Source organism: Opisthocomus hoazin, chromosome 4, assembly GCF_030867145.1.
Source record: "Opisthocomus hoazin isolate bOpiHoa1 chromosome 4, bOpiHoa1.hap1, whole genome shotgun sequence".
Taxonomy (NCBI): domain Eukaryota; kingdom Metazoa; phylum Chordata; class Aves; order Opisthocomiformes; family Opisthocomidae; genus Opisthocomus; species Opisthocomus hoazin.
This window is the reverse complement of record NC_134417.1, coordinates 63166856-63189207: the sequence shown is the minus strand read 5'-3', so window position 1 is coordinate 63189207 and position 22352 is coordinate 63166856. Positions and strand designations below refer to the sequence as shown.

The 22352-nt window shown below is 38.1% G+C and overlaps 1 long non-coding RNA gene across 9 annotated transcripts in view; it reads left to right on the top strand.

Moving 5' to 3' along the window:
* LOC142361177 (uncharacterized) overlaps positions 1–22352 on the top strand; it is a 257031-nt gene that overhangs the window by 50756 nt on the left and 183923 nt on the right. For all 9 annotated transcript variants that reach the window (XR_012763758.1, XR_012763762.1, XR_012763763.1 and 6 more), the window contains exon 2: positions 3303–3474. This is a non-coding gene — a long non-coding RNA (uncharacterized LOC142361177). The remainder of the gene's footprint in view (positions 1–3302; positions 3475–22352) is intronic.

Here is a 22352-nt window from a genome sequence, read left to right as displayed (position 1 = left end):
AGTAGTACATTCAATTGAAGGAATGTGGTTATAAGAGACCGTACTTTAAAAAGACATAATAATATTAGAACAGCTTTTGTTTTCTAGAAGTTCTACATCCTGGGCTGTACATGGAGACATACTTACCATTTTCAATACTGATTATGCTAGATGATGTTGATTTAGAGTGCAACTACAGCAGGAGCAACAGATGTTATGATTTATAACTGTTATTTTTAATTTTGGATTGCAGAGAAAACCAGAAATTAAAGCTATTTCTGCGAGCTGTCATTCTACACCTGAGACTCAGTTTTCCCAAGGCTTCCCATGGTTTCCAACCTCTGCTTGTTTGGAAATTATTTATGTGTGAGGTGAATTCACCCCATCAAGGGATAAAGGGGCAAAGACTTTAATCATAATTTAACGCATACAGCTTTCCAGTTATTCTCTTCCTGGCTCAAATTTTCCACTGCTGTCAGCCAGCTGATACCTGGTATGAAATACACATCAGTATCTTTGTTCTTCCTTGTGGGACTCCACTTATAATCTACCCATGGAGCTCTACCTCTGCAAGTTTCTAACCTCACATTTAATTTAATTTCAAGCAGATATTCAGTTAGAAATCAGGTTGTCCCATCATTTAATACAGGATCAGATTAAATCCGTATCTTTAAATTTACTAACTGCTTGTAAGTGCTATGGCAGCTGAGTAGTTTGGAAGTAAATAAGATTGACTTGGGTAACTTGACTTGGCCATATATATGTACAAGCTTAGGTATGTGGTTGAAGATTAGGAAGCATCTCCTGAGCAAAGCAGGAGGGGAGGAGGGGGGGAAAAGAGGTACCAGCTCAAGCAAATCTTTCTGGGGACTTGGCATTGGGGTGCAGTGCCGGCCAGTGCTTTGCTGTGGACCAGGGGCCATGGACGCTGCTGGGGGTGGCAGGGCAGGGCCTTGGAGCCAGGGCTTGTCCCACCGGCAGGCTGGGAACAGCTAAGGGCAGTCCCGGCCATCTGGCACCTCCCCGGGGATGGGGAAGGGCCAAGGCTGGGCCAGGATATCTTCCCACAGGCCTGGTGAGGGGAACCAAGGTCAGACCCAGGCTCAGGAGGTGTGGGCAGAGCTTCAGGACAAGGCTGGGCTGAGGCCAGGCTAGGCTGCCTGCCTGCAAGTTTTTAAAATTTGATTTTCTCTAGTAAGAGTATTTGAGAAAGATTCCAGATGTGAAGACTTTTTTTCTTAAATCCAAATTTTCTTGTCACAATCCAATATACATCTTATAAATTAGCTTAATAACTTTGAGTTTATGCTGTGTACTCCTTGCCGTGGAAATTAATTTGTAGAATTAGGAGAAGATTGAACGTACTCTGTCAGGACCTAATTAACATCTTTATTTACGTCAGCAGTGTTCAGCTTTTTCTTCCTGAGGGCCAATTATATAATTTCATAAAGGTCAAGGGGCCACAAATCAATATTCAAACTGTTTTTCCAGGCCCAATTAGATTGAGTAAGTTTTTGATCGTTTTTGATCATTTTCTCCCTCAGGCTGCCTTAGATCAGATGGAAGTGCGTAGTGCCTGTCATGGTGAAAAGCAACCCCCTCACAGGACCACAGTCCCCAGGGGACCAGTGGACCTCCCTGTTGAGGTACTACAGATGGAAAGACAGAAGCAGCTCTGCCTACTTCTGCAGCTTCAGCAAACTCCCCATTTAATGAAACATCTTATAGAAAGCTTTAAACAGAGATAGTTGCACATACTTACTGACTCTATTGGGACTTATTGCTCTAAAATGACCTAGATGGACACATCAACTTTTACTTTAGTGGTTACCATGTACTGAGTTGCACACACACGGATGAATTCTTCTTACTTTTACTGTGAAACTAAGGTCAGAGCCCTGCCTGATATTGATGGTACAGAATTGGCTTGAACATGTGTTGTAAGTCTAGCGCATCCTACATTTGTCGGCCTTGCTGTATGTGTGCATTAGGCACACCTGGCAGGGTGTGGGACTATGACCATGGGTGACCCACACTGGGACAGGGACAACCCTGAGACACTGCAGCCCATGGGCAATGCACAGCAGGTTAGGGACTGCAACCCATGGGACATCCACACCGGGTCATAGGAAACCCAGTTAGAAGTGTGGAGGAACAGCAGAGAGAAACTGCTAGACACATAACCTCCTCCTGTGCTGCCCATTGTCTCTCCAAAGGGAGAAGGATGGACAGACTGTAACCTGCAGTGAAAAGAAGTTGGAAGAAGGAAGTATAGATATTTGGCTTAAGTTGAGCCGGGAGAAGAAGGAGGAAAGGTGTTTACTTAAGTTTCTATTTGATTGTTTATATTCTTTTTTTACCCAGTACCTGAATCAGCAATCAGCAGCTGGTGTTAACTGGCAATGAATTAAATTAAGAATCCCCTAGTTAAGATTACTTTGCCCATGACAGGTGTTCAGACTAAGCGTATGTACTAACTGTCCTATAGTCTGAAAGGTTTACCTAAATCTGATTCAATAATCAAATGGGATTTGTGGCCTCTTGCTGATGATAATTGTGTACCAGAAGCAAAAAATTAGGAGATGGAATATTTTGCAGATGTGCAAATAATAGTTGTGTTTGAAATTTCAGTCTGAAGAACAATAATGCCATGTTGATTTTATGTTTTCATGAAGGAAATACAATATAAAGCAACCTAAAAATTAGAAAATGACACAGCTGTAATTTGTAACATATGCAAATTGTCTTTTCCTGAAACCATCTGGTCAGAATTAATCCAGACAACAACAAAAAATGTAGTAAGTCAATGTCTAGCTAAATAGCAATGCCCATGGAGAAATGTAATGGACATACAGTAAAATCACCTCTACATGGTGTATAATCCTATTTATATTGGTAAGCATGTATCATCTTTGATCTCCTATGAGAAACGTTGTAGCAGATCGATATGCATATGTTTGCATGCATTCTTACCTACGATCTTACTCTATAATGGAATATTCCAGTAAACTAATTTTTTTTTCCAAATTCTTGATAAAGAAATAGAGAAGATATTAAACTGTTTTGAAAAATGCTGTTTTGCCTTCATGTGCGATCATCTGGGACAAAGGTCACTCTTTGGAGAGGAGAAACTGCAAAAAAGTATTTATCTTATTTAAGTAGTTTGAGTAAAGAGCAGTTCATGGGTTAATGCTGTGAATATCCATCACGACAAACAAAATTATAACCTTTTCTAGTGAATACAGTTTCTGGCTGCCTGCAAAATGATGATATAGATACATAATTTTTAACTTTTCTATATATATATTTTGTCTTTTCCTTAGGATTATAACAGCAGTTTATGCATGTAAAAGACCCAGAGTTCAATCTTTACTAAGCAGAAACCAACAATCTCTTCTTGCCTCTACCTCTGCTTCTACTTTTGATGTGTTTTGCCGTGCCATGGAAGCTCGTGCAGAATTGATATGCCAGTTGGACAGAATTTTATGACCAAAAGTAAGTCTTTTGATTAATATCTCTCATAATCCAATAAGTCTAGAATCCTGGTTGTTATCTGTCTTTATGTACTCAATGGATATGTAGGGCCAGACTTTAAAGTTCCACCAGTTATGTCTATATGCAAAATATATTTAAGGGACTTTTCCATGTTTCACTTCAGGGGATTGGAGTCAAAATACTGATCTAATCACCTACTACGTTACTTAAAGATAAACGGTAACCAATGGTAAATATGTGCGAGAGACCATTGAAGTTACAGTACTTAACCAAGACCTCTGAACAAAAGGATCGGTAATACAAAAGAAACTTGCTTGTGTGTGATTGAGAATATAATTTCATATTAAAAGATGCATAGCTAGTAAGAAGCACCTTTTGTTCCTAGTTCATAAAGCCCTTTACATAAAAAAGAAGTCTGTAAGCGTAGCTCTCAGGCAGCTAATCCCAAGAGTAGCTTGAATTTTGACAGGCACCCCAAGCTCATGTCGTAAGATCCTCTGTATCTTGTAAAAGACACAAAGTCAGTATGAATTTCAGATACCTACAAATACCATATAAACATGGGATAGGCAGTGTTGGGCCCTTCTTAAGAGGGAATACAGGATGTTTTGTCTGTCTGATGTCAATGAATTGCTTGACAAGTGGCCTTCTAATTGGTGAACATCAGACAAGATAAATGGAGACAGCTAGGCAAGACAAAGGATACTTTTACACCAAATAAATTTACTTTTGGTGCTCCAAAGTGCACAATGCATTTAAGAGTGTTCCTCCTATAAACACAACTGGCTTAAGGAAGCCTATATCTAAAGGTGCTCCAGCTATACAGGGACCATATACTAGGCCCAGAGCCTAGCTTTAAGAATGCTTGTGAAACACAGAATAGACATAACGACTGTTTTCAAACTTCTTTTGAATGAAGTAGAATGATCACATCTATACACAATAAACTTAAATTTTAGCACAAAGACTACTTACGTAACCAGGTTATCCACTCGGCTTGTAGTACCATTTTTCTGAAACAAAGGCCAGCTTGCCTTTGAGTTGAGCTCAGTTCAGCTTTCTTTACAATGGGTGTGGCCACCTCCTATATTCATGGGCACCTTAGAATCATAGAATTACAGAATAGTTTGGGTTGGAAGGGACCTTGAAAGATCATCTAGTCCAAACCCGCTGCAATGAGCAGGGACATCTTAAAGTAGCTCAGGACCTTGCCTGTGTCCACCTCCTCTTAACCAAGGAAGGCTTGTGTTGGCCACTGATATTCCGTGCCCTGACTCAGACCAGCATTAGCGATTACTGGTGTTGCACAGTGAGATTAATGTATTAATCAGAAGAATGACCAACCCTCTTGCCTTTGTACAGTGAGAGTGACAGCAGCTGCTAATAGGGGATGGGTCCATCTCCACACGTTCAGCCCTGTTGTTTGGCTCTATGGGCTGCACACTGTCATCACTTATGTGGGCTCTGCCAATGACTTGTCAAAGATTATGTCCCAGATGTCCCTCTTCTTAAGCTGCTGCCTTTCCCTGCTGAGCTTGCCAAGTGCCTCTTTGACATGGACCCAAATGACAGCAACCACTCACCTCTTCTTGTCTGTATCCTGCTTGATCCAGGTCTCCATGGTACTACAGGGAGGAGGAGGTAAGCCCGGAGCAGGAGGTCAGAGCTTGTCAGCCCTGTAGCACCAAGCAGACTTGGTGGCTGCCTGTCCTGACCTACAGTCTCTGGTCTCTCCCATGTGCGTGAAAAGGCAGGAAGGCTTAATGTTTTGATATCAGATTTACTTATCTGAAGATATTTGAGGTTACGTGGGATATTGATTTAGAAGTGTGATGCAGCAATACGTTGAAATCACATAAGCATGATATAGCAATTTTAATATACAGTGGAATCACAATACAAACCTGATTCCCCAAACTGGTCTCCCTATGCTCCACCATCAGGAAGAGGGATGTTTTCTCCCAATTAAAGAGGTCCCAAACAATGGATTGAATAAAAAAATGGTCTGGAAATCTTTAGATAGCCTGCATAGTGATGCATTCTTAGTATTTGTTTCCTAACAGTTTGCTTTCTGCTGCTTGATTTGTAAGAATGGATGTTGGTTTTTTTCTACATAAAGTTACAACTCTTATCCACTAATTCTGAAGGATGAATTTTTGAATTCCTTGAAATCAAGTCCTGAAAGTTGTCAGGGGGAAGATGAGAGCTTGCATAATGATGGCAGTTATTTGAAGACTCAGAGCCAAGGTCTCTGGAGTAATTGTGCCTGACGTTTCAGATCTGAGATCTAACTGCATCAGGAAGATCGTTCTGCACCTGAGGTCTGTCAGAATTCTTATTTCAATGGCTCTGCAGAGATTTCATATCTAAAATCCCTCGAGGTTTAGGTTTATGCGTGATTCCTGATTAAAGTAGTAATAATCGAGGATCAGATCATTAAAAATAACCCTGAAGTGTTATCATAAAACTTGATGAATCATCAAAAAATGTATTAACCTAAAAAAATTCAAAATGCTTTGAGAGGAAAAGGAGGACCATATTTGAAAAGAAAAAATGATAATTTAAGGAATTATCTTCATGAATCATTCTTGAGGAATACGTGACATTTTATGTGAGGTTGTACGTGGTTTTGTCTACCTGGTTTCCTTGCAATTTCACAGTTAGTTTTTGACAAGTGTCACTTAAGAACCTCATGAGAGGTATATGATATTTGAAACTAAAAGTGAAATACAGTGTTACTTGACTAAACTTTTTCCTTGTAAGAAATGAGGGTTGAAATACACTTTCTGGAAAAGTCTGTTCGGAAATTATATGGAAATCTCTTATTCACTAGGATATGATGCAGCATCAGTCACCATCATCTGTTGTCTGTGTTACCCCTGCTCAGGTGCAAGTTGCTGGGCTTTATAGTAATGTACTTGTATTATTATATAGTTTGTTTTTTTTTTTAATATGCTGTATTATCTAGTCCAAGTTTTCATGTAAATATAACAACTATTACATGGTACAGCAACAGAAGTGGTGGAGAGTGGTAGCTGACTTTGAGGAGAAGGTTGACTCCAACAATTTATCTTCGAAAGGTCTTAGTGTTAGCAATCACTTCTATGTGAAATTCCTCGTTTGTGCTTTTACCTTGTAGTCAAATTTGCAGCATGAGAGATGGAAACAATACTGTTTGTTTCAAGGCGTTTCAGCTGCTGGAAGAATATGAAATTTAAAAGAGCATAATTAGATTCACAGGTTGATTTTTCCCAAGAAGTGCTAGGTAATTTCACCTATACTCCAATAACATTAGTGTAATCTTAACAATCCTGCAATATATCTTAAGAGACTCAGAAAGAGAAGGTAAATAATGTTTTCTTACAGGCCTTTTTTTTCACTGATGTCTACAATCTGCTTTCTTAAACTTTCATTTTATATATCTAATACAGAATGTTGTCTGGGGCAGACTGGACATCGGTCTGTTTAGGTGGGTCCTGGTTTGTCACAACATGTGCTAATTTCTGTCTGACTGCTGTGTTCTCATTTGCTGTTCCTTTTGGGTTTCCATGGCACTGTATGAAACGAAACTGGGATAAAAGCTACCAGAACTCTTTCTTATTATTTTTATTAACCAAAAAAGTAAAAGTAAAATGGTTGTTATTCAGAACTACAAATTGAACATCATCTTAGTTTATGACCCCAAACGTTTTGGGGGTTTTATCTTCTCACTGCTCATACTTCCGTTTATTCTGTTTATTTAATGGCATCTTAAATTATCCAATACTTTAATATCTTGATTTCAGAGACTGAATTTGTCTGTGGTTTGGAAAGCTCCCAGAAAAAATCAGGGTAGGAACCATCAAGTGCTACTGTAGTGCAAGAAATAGTTTATTAGGCTAACATCAGGTTAGTGGCTTACTCCTGATCAAGCGAAAATTTCCTGTCCGCTTATATTAAGATTCAATGATGTGTAGCACACTTTAGTCAATAAATAGTATTTTGCTGTTCATGTCCATTGGAAACAATACACAATGCTGCAAGTATTGATCAAAGGGCTCTATCCTGTTAATCCCTTTGTTAGTAACAATGTTAAATATTTACAGATTTTCCCTTAGTATCCTGAAGAGTGATTTAGCTCTGAAAATGATACTCAGCCTTTCTGCTTTATATCGGGTTTACAAATATTTTCTTTCTTTTTCCTCTTTTTTTTCAAACATACATACATGACGTAAAGCATTATACTGTGCGTTTACACTGATCACTTTTAATATTTTATTGCATTAGCATGTTGTGAATGTATTGATTGGAAAGTAGCAATTCAGAACAAGAGGAGAATGACTCAGAGATAAAATTCACCAGTGGTTCCTCTCAAAGTGGCAGACTTATAGTAGGACAAAGGGAAGCTACCACTGTGCAGTATGTTGCTGTATTGTGAGAAAGCAGATAAGTTTATTTAGACAAATATTCATGAGATTATCTGAGCATGTATAACTGTGTTGTGTCCCCCTTAACGGTTTATTTTGTGCATCTGTATTCTCATCAAGAAGTCTCTGACAGGCTTGTAGCAGAAGATACTATGAATCCTTTAGTCTTTCTGTCTTCTGTACATGTTCATTGACCTCATGTAAATGTAATCATTTATCCTCAATTTTTATACTAATGTGTGGAAGGCAGACTTGATATTGTCAGGCATGCAATGGAATAAACTCCAGGAAACCTTCCTTCCAGTAGTGAGATGACAAATGAAAAAGAAAATAAAAAATGATTTTGCAATTTAAGCCATAATGTGTTCATGGAAGAACGCATAGCCAGCTGTAATGTGATATTATTCATTTGTATATAGGCAGGGAAGGATTTTACACAAAAGCATTTTGGGAGATGTACAGGATATTTAAGTAACGTGAAGACTATTCCAGGTAACGATGCTTATTTAATCTACCAAGAGCTAGAAGAAAGGTTTAAATACTTGTGTTGATGAATCATCAAAAAATTTATTAACCTAAAAAAATTCAAAATACTTTGAGAGGAAAAGGAGGACCATATTTGAAAAGAAAAAATGATAATTTAAGGAATTATCTTCATGAATCGTTCTTGAGGAATACGTGACATTTTATGTCACTTATCTTTCAGTAAGATGTCACGTTATGCCTCCTTCCATTACCTGTTTAATCTTCCTTTAAACCTGGTTATGTATTTAGAAAGGAAGGTTGGCAAAGACAGTAAAACAAAACGCACAAATTCTTCGTTTACTAAATCCTTAAAGATCATGTTGATACTTTGGAAAGAAATTACATTTTAGATGTATATGAAGCTGGTGCTAATAAAGTCAGTGCTTTAAGTAGAAAATTTTGCATGGCTTGGGAGAGTTCTGCAGCTGATGGTGCCATGGAGTGGTAAATAAAGACTGCATTTGTCTCTTGTCCCACGATAAAGGATGAGAAGTTGTTCATGTTTAAGGACCAGCACAGTGATACTTTGTTCTTTTCTCTGTCAGTCCATCTCCATCGATTCAGAAATGTGGTTTTAGTTAGCAATATTCGGGGTAACGTTTTCCAAATAACAGCTATTTTAGCTTCCTTCAATTCCTGTATAAGAGGAAAATATCCCAGTTTCCGCAGCAAAGAAACTGAAGCATGGATAAAGTGAGGTAGCGGGTAGGAGCACTTGATACCTTTTGCACTCAGCATCCTACCCACATGAGTTGACAACCTTCCAAAGATTACAGTAAAATATATGGGAAACTGAAGCCTCTAAATTTTTCCCACTGAACTACCAAGACATTTGCAGTGTAGTCAGTGTGTAAACCTCCCAGCATGACTGAAACAGAATAGAACAGAAACAGAACCCAGTTCTCCAGGTTTTTAAACCTGGGCCTTAATTGAGACCAGAACAAATATTTGTAATCCTCTCAATCTCTACTGGCTTACTCTCAAAACAGAGTATAATTCTTGGTATTAGTGAGAATTGATTTTAGTTTAAGTGGTTGGGTCCTGTGCTTTTTGGATCATTTCTGTTTAAAACGTATATAATTGATTTTTCTTGGGGTGTTTTTATTTGTGGCAGACAGCTGTATCTGATTATATGACGGCTCTAAACTAAAAGAGGGCAGATTTAGATTAGATATTAGGAAGAAATTCTTCACCAAGAGGGCAGTGAAACACTGGAACTGGTTGCCCAGAGAAGCTGTGGATGCCCCCTCCCTGGAAGTGTACAAGGCCAGACTGGACGGGACTTTGAGCAACCTGCTTTAGTGGAAGATGTCCCTGCTCATGGCAGGAGGGTTGGAACCAGACGATCTTTAAGGTCGCTTCCAACCCTTACCATTCTATGAATCTATGACTTATTGTTTTGTATTAAATTTCTGAGCTGATTTTTCGTCATCCATATGTAAATAAATTGTACTGCTAAAGTTGGGAATTAACCTCCCAAGGTTTGCCTAGCAGTCATGACCAGATGTATCCCGAGGTGAGCTGACTGAATCTTTGAGTCTAATGACTCCACAGTCTCCATGCAGGATGGGAGTTTCACATTTATGGGAGATACAACCCTTTGTACCCTTCATAAATTCTTGTGGGTATACATCAGCCAAGGAAGGCAACAGTGAACAAGAAAAGCTGTCTCTTGTCTGTATACAGTGATGCATTTTGCTGTGCAAATGATCAGTGAAGGTTCTGAAGCTTGAAATATTTCCTGAAATTTTTCTTAATGTTTCACTTAGTGGCTTGAGAAAGTGGTGCCTTTTGTACCTTGTAAGCCAATGTGGCCTGACAGAGGTGGCTTTGTGTCGATGGTGAGTGATTGCATGCTTTCTGGATCATTCACATTAACATTTTGATTATAGTGGCAAGTTACAGCGGACGAGCTTCAGACTGTGATGTTTCTCTGAAATGTATTAACTTAGTTGAAGAGAAGACTTTTTCTAACTACAGAGTTTTGAGGCAAAGCGAATCGCATAAACAGACGCTCTTTAAAGCAAACTTTCTACTCTGTATTATGGTGGTGTTTTCAGATAAGGGTCTGTTTTTGGTCTCCTTCAGAGTTTTCTGTGTTTTATAGCAGTCATGAGCAAGGGAGATCTGTGTGAAGTACTAGGATGGGCTCAGAGATGATATGGGATGAACCCTTACGAGGGGCTTGGTTTCACCAATATTTCTGTTATATATTAGGTGCTTTGCCACCACCAGGAGAAAAAAGACGAGCAAGTGCTCTGCTGTTAAGCCTAAGTGTTATGTCTTGATTCTTTCCTGCTGAGAGCACTTGAGACTAAGTGCACACCTATACTTTAGGCTCGAGACTCTCACTCCATTTGCAATTTTTACACCTCAGTGCATCTATACATGGATTCTATCTGTGCTGAATGACAACAATTGCTGCCCTTTTCTGGACAGCTTGCGTGATCTGGCTCTAAATACAATTAATTCAGTGTTCCTTTAAAAAGCAGTGATGACAAGTAAATTCCTGGACTTGTCTGGCTTTCAGTGAGTTGTATACAGCTTGAAGTAAATCTTCTACCCGGTTGCACAGGGCAAATTCACCTTGCTTGAGCCTGATGTTTAAGACTCTTATCTACACTGCCGATATTTGTTGCTCATTCCCTGTCCCTTCTGTGCCCCTTCATTGATCTCAAAAGGCTGTCTGTGTGCTAGACATAGTCAGGATAGACAGCAGAGACCTGTGGTGCAGAGAAGAGATGCACAGCACTCACTAGAGAGAAAATACGCATCAAAAGATAGCCCACCATGAACATGCAGCTAGTTTTTTATATGGGGAGTGGCACTGAGCTGAATTTATGTACAGTCTAGTTTATGTTTCACACCATTTTCAAGCTTCATTTGTCTATGCCTCTGTGAATGCTCCAGGTCCTCTTCTGCTTCCTTCAGGTATAGGTTCTCTAACATTTGCTGAGACAATTGTCTGTAGCTAAGCAGCAAGTGGGTATATAGTACAGTGTACAAAATATGATGTGGATTAGGAAAAGAGCATTCTGTATGTGGTTTAATACTTATGAAAAGCATTTCTTTTCTGAAGGGACTATATTCTGAAGGTATCAGGTGCTGGACTGACTTGTAGCTACTGCATACTCTTGCGTTGTCCCAATACTGCTGTGTAGAACCTTTGCAACACTCCTATAAGCACAAAGAAAGAAGAATAAAGCTGTTTAGTTTGTAAACTGGAGAAGAATAAATGGCACTCTGATACTATTTTAGCCAAATAATCCTTATACTCTGCAAAGACTGATGTGTTTTGATCTAAGTATTTTACCTTGGGGGATCAACTTTAGGGAACAAGCCATTCTCTTTCCATTGTCCTGGTTCATGCACACAAAACTTTAACAATGCAAGGTCAGAGGAGCTGTTAGGGATCTCTTTCTTGTTTTGGTGTAGTCTCCCATTCTTCTTTCATGTGGACTTCAGCCCCAGTAGGCTCCTTTTTTTTTTTTTCAGTTTGAATTTTTTATCTCATGTTGCCAACAAATCAATCAATCAGGACCCATCCCTATGAATACAGAACATCCATGGAAGCAAATATTGATCTGTCCTTAGCTGTTTCATGTTATATAGTTCCCTGGTGAGGAAGACGCTAAACAGCAGCTAACAGACATTACATCTCACACACATTTTCACATGCAGGCAAATGTAAGTTTTAGGATTTTTTTTCCCATGAAGAATGTAGCTGTTCTTGCTAGAAAAAGGGTTAAAAATGCATTCCTCCTGTTCTCTTCTTCAGTGCTGGAGAGCAGAAACTTGCACAGATATTGGGAGTCATTATTCACTCTGGTTGAGAAAGAGTGTGATTGTTTTGCAGTGATTACTACTTGCATGGTAGAAATATTTATATTTCCTGCTGTGTTAATTGGTGTAAGTAGTACAGTTCGGAAGACAGGTATTTTGCAGCTATCACAAAGTCACTTGCTAGCCAGTCAGAACAGCACAGAGGGTGCAGACCAGCAAAATCATTTTAATAAGATTTGTAGCTTTTCCAGGAAAAAAAAAGATTGCAGAAAGAAAAATAAAGCACTTAGAATCCTGCCACTTTTCCCTGTTAACGCTTTGCTGTCTGTTGTGCACAAATGTCTGAACTACTGTGATATCAATGGTCAGCATTGTCAAAGATAGCTGCATGAAGATGAGGGAACACAGGATAAAATAAAGAGACTTGAGGTTCACTTGTTGACAGGGAAGGTGGACTAATCCTCTTATGTCATCACAAAAAGGAGTCTCAAATCAAACCTCGAAAAAGCCAGGCTTGCTTTGTATTGCTTACTACATTTCCTGAGGAGCACTCCTTGGTTGGGTGTTTTGTGTTAGGTGGTTGTTACCAGTGGCTGTTATGGTTAAGCATCTCCTTCCACTCCCATAGTTACACTTTACCCTCTCTTCTTCTGATAGCTGGATGCCAAAGAACTCCTTCATGGCAGAGTCCCAATGGGCGTTGCTGTCTCTGCTACTTCAAACTTTGTGGAAATAGGGAAAAATACCAGCCTTCCATGGAGGAGAGCTGGTGGCTCATGCACAGTCTTGGCCCGATGCAGCTGAAATTCTTGCTTCAGCTTCCTTTCCAGCAACAGTTTTAATTCAAAGAAGGGTCAGAGTAGGCTTGTGAATGCACCAGGAGTGTATAAAGAAAGCTTTCAAACAAGCTTCTTCACTTTTGTTCCTCTCTCAGCTGTTGTGCTGAAAGTAATAGGTTACATTGGTTAAATATCACGATCAAGCCTGCTGGGTCTAAAAGTCTGTTTGGAAGTTTTAGAGGTTTATTTTACCCACCTTTATGCTACCAGCTTGTTACTTCTCTGAGTGAGCTGTTGCCTTCTCCTTTTAATCTCCATGTATGTTGATTTGCCATGATCTAGTCAACCTAAGAATTCTTCAAACACACCTTCAGCTTTGGAATTTAATTAGAGGATTCTCAGGTTGACGAGCTGACATGTAGACATCTGTATTGCACATACCTCTTCCCTCTGAGGGTGACGGAGCACTGGAACAGGCTGCCCAGGGAGGTTGTGGAGTCTCCTTCTCTGGAGATATTCAAGACTCGCCTGCACAAGGTCCTGTGCAGCCTGCTGTAGGTGACCCTGCTTCGACAGGAGGGTTGGACTAGATGACCCACAGAGGTCCCTTCCAAACCCTACTATTCTGTGATTCTGTGATACCTGACTTGATGTGAAAGAAATCCCGCACAAAGGTAAAAGTTCAGTAGCATGGGGGGCATCTTGCTTAGAAACCACGGAGCTGATGTCAAAGGCAATTTTCATTCTTGGTGTGACTCCACCATTTTCTCTAAGTGTGCTTAGTTCCTTCTGCTGTATTCCCTACCTCTAAGAGAGGACACTTGCCCTAAGCAGGGTTTCACCCAGGAAGTAAATATATATAAACTTTATGGCAAACATGATATTGCTAGGTCCAAAACGTAATATGATACTAACTTTTGAGAGATTAGAGAACCCATTGCCATTTCACTTCAACAGTTGTCCTTAGTGAAACCTGCTTAGTTTATTTTATTTAGGCAGAGTCCAGCACAAGCAGGTAGTCATCATTTCTGTGGCATTAGGCATTGTTTAGAGAAATCAGCCTGTGAGGCCTCTGCCATGCTTTTCATGGAGAATGGACTCATTCATTTTACACATTAGTAAGAATTGGACTGGCGTTCAAAGAGAGTTTCCCTTAAAGAATTTTTTTTTCTTATTGTACAGAGCAAGTATAACAGCAGCATTATTTTTCCTGAGTTTCTTAAAAATTGTTTGGAAAGGTACTAACCTCTCAGTGAGAGAGAAAAGTAGCTAGTTTGACATTCAGGCTAAAAAAATGAATGCAGTGGAATTTAAGGAACTTCTTGAATATGGGGTAGCACAGCACAATCTTTCATTGTGGACTTAGCTATAATGACTAACTCGTACAGTTCATTTTGGCAGAGTGATGAGACCCCCCCCATTTCCTCCCTCAGAAAACCAGAGAGAAGATGAGCATGGTGAGTGTAGTCTAATATCACAAGTTATAACGAAATATGTGATAACACAGCATGCTTGGCTTGAGTTTGGTAGTTTTTCAACAATAGATATTATTTGCGCAGTGAAGACAAAATCTTTGGACTGAATTGTAATGTAGCACTATGGTAATAGTGATTGATTCACCAGATGTCATAATGTAGGTACTGCTTGTTACCATTATCAAATCAATAAATACTGGGTTAGAAAACTTACAGAAAGTGCAAAAAAATAATAAGTGGTATTATTACCTATGCAGGTGTTATTTATTTAAAGTAGAAAACCAAAAAAGTATTTAATGGTATGGCTTAAAATACAAAAGACAAGAGGGCAGGTAGCTGTCAGCCCCGTGTATAAGGAAATTTGTTTTTTTAACTACTTACAGATGAAGCGAACCATGAAATTTATGGATTCCAGAGAAATATGGATCTAGTCCAGCCTAATTGTTCTCTCACAGCTCCCAAATGTATGCTACAAGCAGAAATAAATAACTGCATAGAATTTCTTGGTGTTAATTTCATTGCAAATTTAGCAGTCTTGCTGCAACGTGGCAAAAAGTGTCGATTTACAGCAGTTAACAGAAAAAGAGCACCAAGTTTTTCTGTGAAATATCTGTTATTTTCAATGCATTTATTTGCAAATATGCTATTCAAAGGCGGTACGCGTTTCTTTATTACATTGTCTCCCTAATTTAGATTGTGTACTCTTTGTGGTGTAGATATTAACTTGGTACATTCCAAGGCAATATGTACACACTACTGCCACCATTTCTAGTAATAATTCAGTGATCACCTACTGTGTGTTTTCTTATTTATGTGATTCATACTGTAGACGTGACACAATTATTAGTTTTGAATTATTCCGAACATTGGTGCTGTTAGGATATATTGACATGGGATTTAAGCACTTGAATGTCTGTACAGTACTTTGCTTTTATTTTTTCCAGAGAAACATGGGTAATGGCAGACATTTATTTGTTCAAGTTTAATATTAGACTAAGTTTTAAAGTTCAAAAAAATGTGATACCATTTTGTGAGATGTTTTATAGTTGAAGATTATTTTTTTCATAAGGTAGGAAACCTCACGTTTCAGTGTTTCCATATCCTAGAAACTCTAAAACAGGATATGTCAGATATGTAAAACCCAAAAGTTTTTATGAAAACACTGAGAATAACTGAAGTATCTTAAGTGAAAATGGTGAGAAAAAGCACTCAAAAAGAATGTGTCAATAGCAGCAATGCTGAACTTTAGTTTCTTTGATCTAATTTTCATTTTGCACTCAAAGCAGGAGAAGTTGGAGACAAAGTTAGATATCTCTAGGAAAGGACACATATCACAGAATTCAGAAAAAGTTGACAACCTCTAAGAGAAGAGTTGATTTTTTTTCCCTTTAAAACTGAGAAGGAAATTTTTAAGTAGAAGACCTATTTCAAAAATCACGTGTTTTGGAAATGAGTTCAGTTCTGGCAAATATCCTAATCTGTATTCTTGATTCCTTGCTCGTTATCAGTACTTCATTTACATTCTGACTAAAAAAGAAGAAAAAAATTGAAATGCCAACTACCTGAAATCAGGAATGGTGGAACTGTTGTACAAGTTACCTTATGCACATTTTATTTTAAAATACAAATTATAACAGGAGTAGCAGATGCCAATATGTAAATTCATTCTTCTAACAGTGATTTCAACAAAGTAAAGCAAATATTGTCAGAACTGTGCTTGGTGGATTTGCATAATTGCATGTGAAAGACATAAATGGCAATAACCATTGTTAAATTACTTTGTAATATGATTTTTTAAAAATTCCAACTAAAGTTTCTACAATTATTAATTGAAGGGAATTGATTAGTCATGAATATAAAAAGCAAACAAAACCCATTGTCAAACTGATCTAAAGTGTGAAATAATTATTTTCCTTGTTTAGCTTTGCTGGCTTTTCACTTGTCATCCTTTCCTTGTTGTTCCTGGGGCAAATGTTCTCGTGTTCATATTGATCTCCAGAAACGCCTCATAAACTTTGATATGAAGATCTGATGACATCCACAATTCAGAATATAAAAACTGATGATCTTATATAAACTGGGCGAGAATGCTTTGCATCATGTGATAGTCTTCTTGATGTGAAAGTATATTGTATTCAGTATGCTTCGCTAACTTTGAAGTAAGTGGGAAGACTGTAGAAAAATAATAGGTAGGCCTAGAGGAAGAAGCCATGCATGGTGTCACCATGCCCAAATAATCTTTCAGAGGCCTGACACAGTAAAATAGAATACTCTTCCCCAGAGTGGATCCTATGTGATTTTCCTGGTTTTGTGTATTAAAACAGTGTAAGCGTGGGCAAATAATGACACTGTTTCCACGGGTGAGTTGTTAAGATCCTCATCATGAGAGCCCATTCTTACAAATCTGTGCAGTCTACTGTGAAGAAGTGTTCAGATAGGTCAGAAACCATAGCAATTGCATAATGTACAGAGAGGGAGTCTAGGTAGACACCTGAAAGGAAGTTGTTGCTGAAAGCGGGGAATAGGCCCCAAAGAAACAAGGAGAAATCTGTAATGAAAAATGTCAGAAAGAAGCCTTAAGAGAAACTTGGTAAACGAGCCTGTGTGAGAAGTGATCTAAATTGTATCTAAATTTTGCATGGAAGAGCTTTCACAGTTGGGTTAACTTAACATTGTGTTTAGGCAGAGGGAAGATCTGGTATTCCTCACAGGATCACTTAAGGAGTTGAAGATACTTGTACAAACACCAAAGACAGTATTTTTCTTGCTATTATTTATAGAGGGAAGCTCAGTGCCTGGTTTGCGCTGCATACATACAATTTAGACAGGTGAAAATAGGTGAGTTGATTACTATTTGAAGTGAAATACTACATTTGCATTTCTTTGAGGAGAGAAAAGAAAATCAAACAATAAAGAATAGTTTATAAGCTAGCTAAATACTTGTTTTAATAGAGTGTGTGAGGAGAGAAAATATAGATTTGGCTTTTATTTTACTAAAACTCTTTCTTTTTTTTTAATGTGGATATTACTTTTCCAAAAGAGTTAAATTAAGAGTGTACTTAATTATACTTCTAGCCTGAGAGAGAGAAATTGAGGGAGTAGGTTTCTGCATATACAAACTTGATTCATAAGTGTATCCAAGGGAAGGACCTTCCCCTTAGGGCAATCAAAAACACAAGGTTCGCATTTGCCAGAAATACTACATTAACTTTCTGAAAAGTATCCTGAGAAAAACTCAAGGACAAAATGGTGCTTAGGAGAGTATTGTGTGAGAAACTGTATAGAATCTCTGACACTATATTTTTAGTAAAATACTACAGAGATTTGAGATGTTTATGCTCTGTTTCAGACAACAAAATGTTGCTTCAGAAATGGTAAGATTATATTCCCTACCTGTCCAAGGATGAGTCAATGAAGTCAGAGCTGTTTCAGCAATAGCCAGAAGGCTGAGTTCTACAAAGAGGAGGAAAACTGGATTTCTCTCTGCACTTTACTGCCAGGATTTTAGCAACATACAACTCCCCTTAGAGCATCAAAACCAGCCACATTGTTACTGTTCTGTGGGAGTTGCCTTGGTCTTGTATGAGCATAAAACATTTGAAATGTAGTCTTATTTTTTAATGTATTACAAAACAATAGAACAAATGTATATTATACTTTTTATTGACTTACCAAGCTAAAAAACATAAGGGTCCAGTCAGCCTGAAACAAAACTAGGTTTAGTGAGACTTTCAAGTACTTCTAATTCCATTGTTCTTTAGTTATTCAAAGATTGCTAGAACATTTTAGTGTTTAAAAACATATCTTAGGTCAAGTACATGACTGCTAGAAATGGCAAATATATGTTTCTTCTCCTTCCCATCATGTTTTTTTTTGTATAGAAGCATTTTCTTTGTACAATTGCAAAGCATGTAAGAGAGAAAAGAGAAAAAAAATCAGTGCTGTCTTTTCAAAGCAGACTAATTTGTACCTATTTAGAGAAAAAGAAATCCTTCTTATCTTTGAAAAAGAGCTGAACTCATCTAAAACAAATATTTTGGTGGCTTGTGCACGTGGGAAAGCGCACAGTCCTGCTGGTTTGCAGGAAATAACAATTGGGAGTATTTTCTTTAGGTCTATGTTCAGGAGTTTCTCCCATTGCTCACTCCCCAGCCACGTTTTGTAATGTGACTTGCTTGTTCTCCAAGATACTCACAAAACTTCTGTTTAGAGTCATTGCTTGAAAATAATGACCTACATTTTTCTCAACAAAATGATTCTGAAGTCCTGGCGGTAAGATCAAAGAGATCTTTCACAATTCTTCTCTCTTGCTTAGCGTGTGACAAGCTCACAGCAACTTCTGAAAGTTAACTATTAGGTTTATCTAATACAGGTACAAACGTGGAGAAAAGAGGACGGACTGAGATTTTTTTTTAAATTATTTTTCTTTTTTCTTGTTTTCCACTGTGAGAAGGAGCTGCTAGCAAAGCTGACAAAATTTGTTAATTGACCAGAAAGAGGGATTGGCTGAAAAAATAAGTTTGCATTGAGATCTGTCTTTCTTTCCCTCCTTGCCACCCTTTAGTTTTCCAGAGCAATAGAAAATAGCGTATGTTCAATTAAATTCAGCCCTGAAGTAATTTGTCTTCTCATGCTTGTTTCTCACCTGAGCAGGTAATGTTTGCAGTATTGTTCACTCTATTTAACTTTTGAGTATTTACCAGTCCTTTATTCTATTCTGGTTACGTTTAAGAGCTGAAGGTAATTTCTGTTGCCCTCTGTGAGGTTGTCTATTAAATATTCTTTCTGATCAAATATGAGGTACCTCTGCTATCAGCTGTATCAAATCTTATTAGTGATCTCATTAAGCCATTATAATTAGGAAGGCCTGTGTTATATGGAATCAGAGTGTTGGTGCTATGGAAGAGGAGTCTTAAAAAACTTGATGCTTCTGAAGTTGACAGAAGTTCAAGAAGTGTCCTAGTATGCCATTTAGCAATTAGATTCCACGACTTCTGACTATTTATTTTGCTGCCTCTTGGAAAGCCTTTGCACCTGTATGGAGTGAATGCCAAATGTGGTCATCATAAGGCTGTTTTTAAGTGCGCACTTCTTTGTCTTATTTCACACTACGGTATAGCCTAGTACAACATAAATCTATGTCATCTTCCAGACTTCTGATCTTCTAAGCTACTAACATTCGCAAAAGATAGGACAAAAAAGCACCTGTATTTAACAGCATTTGGTTCTGATAATGATAGTTATTTGCTGACAAGAAAATGCCCGTTGTCAGTTCCTACTTGAAAATAACAGGACAAGCCTGAACTGCAAATAAGAGCTCGTACAGTAATTACAAATATTCAAGGAAGCCTAGAATTCTCTTGCTCCACAATTTTTTGCCTGCTGCCCAAAGTGCTACCCACCAGATCTTTAGTTTGTATAAACTGGTTCTGTACTATGGGATTTTTAATGAGTGTGATTGAATTCTGATCCAGGGTATACAAACAGCTGAAAAAACCTATTTCCATTAGGTTGAAAGATCCATCATGTGCAATGGCACAACTTACATGCAAAATTATGATCAAGGACTAAAGGTCCCACTCTGTATTGATCACTTCTCAAAAGCTCTATGCATGAACATCCTCAGAAAGCAGGATAAGTTCAGAAAGGGCCAATTGCTGAGCAGATGGAATTCAAAGTCCCACTGAAGTCTAATTGGCTTCCTGGACTAAAACATTCAAAGCACTTTGCTGTCACTGTGAGAGGAGTCCTTTGGCTCTCTGCTGAGCAACGGGTGCTGATTTTCTGCTGGATTGACTGGGGGCTGCAGGTCTTGCTCGAGACTGCTAACAATCACTTGGGAGCTTTATGGATATGCTTAAGTAACTCTACCAATGCTTTCCCTATTTATTTATTTATTATGGTTAAGAAATTCCTCTTTATGTCTATGTCAGTTTTTTTTATTATTATTCCTGGTCAATGGACCTAACAATTACTGTTTGCACATTCTGACTGAAAGACTTCAATAAAATAAGTTACTATGATGGAATTGGCCTACAGCTCTTCTTCCTATTAGTATGCCAAATGATCTGCTGGAGATGCAGAAGGTACAGCTACCTAAGCTGTTTATCTGATAACCCACTTATCCTATTACAGATATAAAACACCCCCCACCACACTCCCCACTGCAATATGAAGCAGGGCTTCAACCAGTGAAAATCAAAGCATGAACACTGACTTCAGTCAAACTATATTGGGTTAAATCAGCTGAATGCCAGGTACTGTATTGACAACTTTTAGAAATTTAATTCAAGCAGTTCTATGGTTCTTTTACATGCAATTGATGTAAAAAATTTTGCAACTTGTTTATGAAAATCCATTATATCCATCCTTTCTTTCTCCTTCTAAACCTCCTAAGGAAAAGAAAGATATCTGGTATTGTAGAAATCCTCATGGTACTGTCCAGTTATGACTTCTGGTCCTCAAAGCTTTCACAGAGAAGCAAACAAAATGGATACGTTACCTTTTAATCCAACGGGGCAGGAATGCTTTGTGTAAATGCATTTAATCTTAGAGGAGATTAGAAAAGGGAAGCAGCTGCAACTGAATTGTCTGCATTCATCCAGCAGTCAGACCCTAATGACAGAGAACAAAGTATGCAGCTCAGCATGCCAATGTTTATAATGTTGTATTATTCTAACAGGGACATCTTTGTGAGGCCTGTATTTTAGTGTCCCTGAGAGGGTGCACTAAATATACCTTAAAAATATGGGTAAAGCTGCAGTGGAATAGTAAGTAACTCTACATTCCAATTACATTCTGACAACTCCACAGCTTTTTTTCCGAACAGATTTGGTGTATATGATTGTCTTCAGCAACATCTATACAGTCGTGCTACATCATGACTTTATTCTTTGTTTTTCGTATGTGGTGGTTGTAGCGTGAAGTGTATTGGCATTCCTAGCAATGATCCTCAGTCACAGAAAGCACTGCAGGGGTGAAGGGAGGAAGGATGACTCCTTTTCAAGTTCTGTCACCCCAGGCAATATGGACACCGCTCGCTCTGTAGACTTACACTTGAGCATGAGCACAGCTGCTAAGGGCAGTATAGATAAGCTATTGTGAGTCTTGCAGAGTGACAGCAACAAACTCGTAATGTTTGACTAGAATAATAATAATTTTTCTCTTTTCCGATTTTTTTTCAAACTACGTACCTGCTTACAAGTTGTGATAGTTGTTACCTATTTTTTTTATTATAGTAGTTTGCAAGGTCTAAAATTCATAGAAATATGTTTATAAATCATAGGAGAAGATAGCTTTTGATAGGGAAGTTTTGTCACCAATATAAGAACTAAAGAAGAATGATCAGCTAACTTATAATAAACACAACTGGAGTAAACACACAAAACCCCAAAACCCCAGCGCCAGAGAGAAAAGAACTACCTAGATACTTTGTATTTTGAGACTGATTCAAATATTTCTGTGGTATTAATCTGAGCTGCTGCAATGAAAGTAAAAATTTCTTATGTTGCCCATACATATTAATTGTAATAGTCCAAAACACCATTGCTGTTTTAGCATTGGATTTAACTTAATAATACTGATCACAGTACACTGTGCAGCTACAGGGATTTTTTGTGTTTTAAAGGGAAAAATAAGAAAGGTGTTTAATTTAATTTTCTAATACTTGAAATGCATAGAGTATTTGATCTTCTCCATGAAACTCTGGCCTCTAAGAATGTATACCACACCTTAAAATAGTGATGATGTTACTTTGTCTCTCTTAATTCATGACAGAGGACAAGATTTGGATTTACTTTAAAAGGCTTTCCTTCCTGAACAGGCTAGGTTAAGAGAGGATGTGAATAGAGACAGGCTGGCAGAGTGGGAAATGACTTCAAATGTTCTGCCACAGGCTGTGCTGCTTGTCT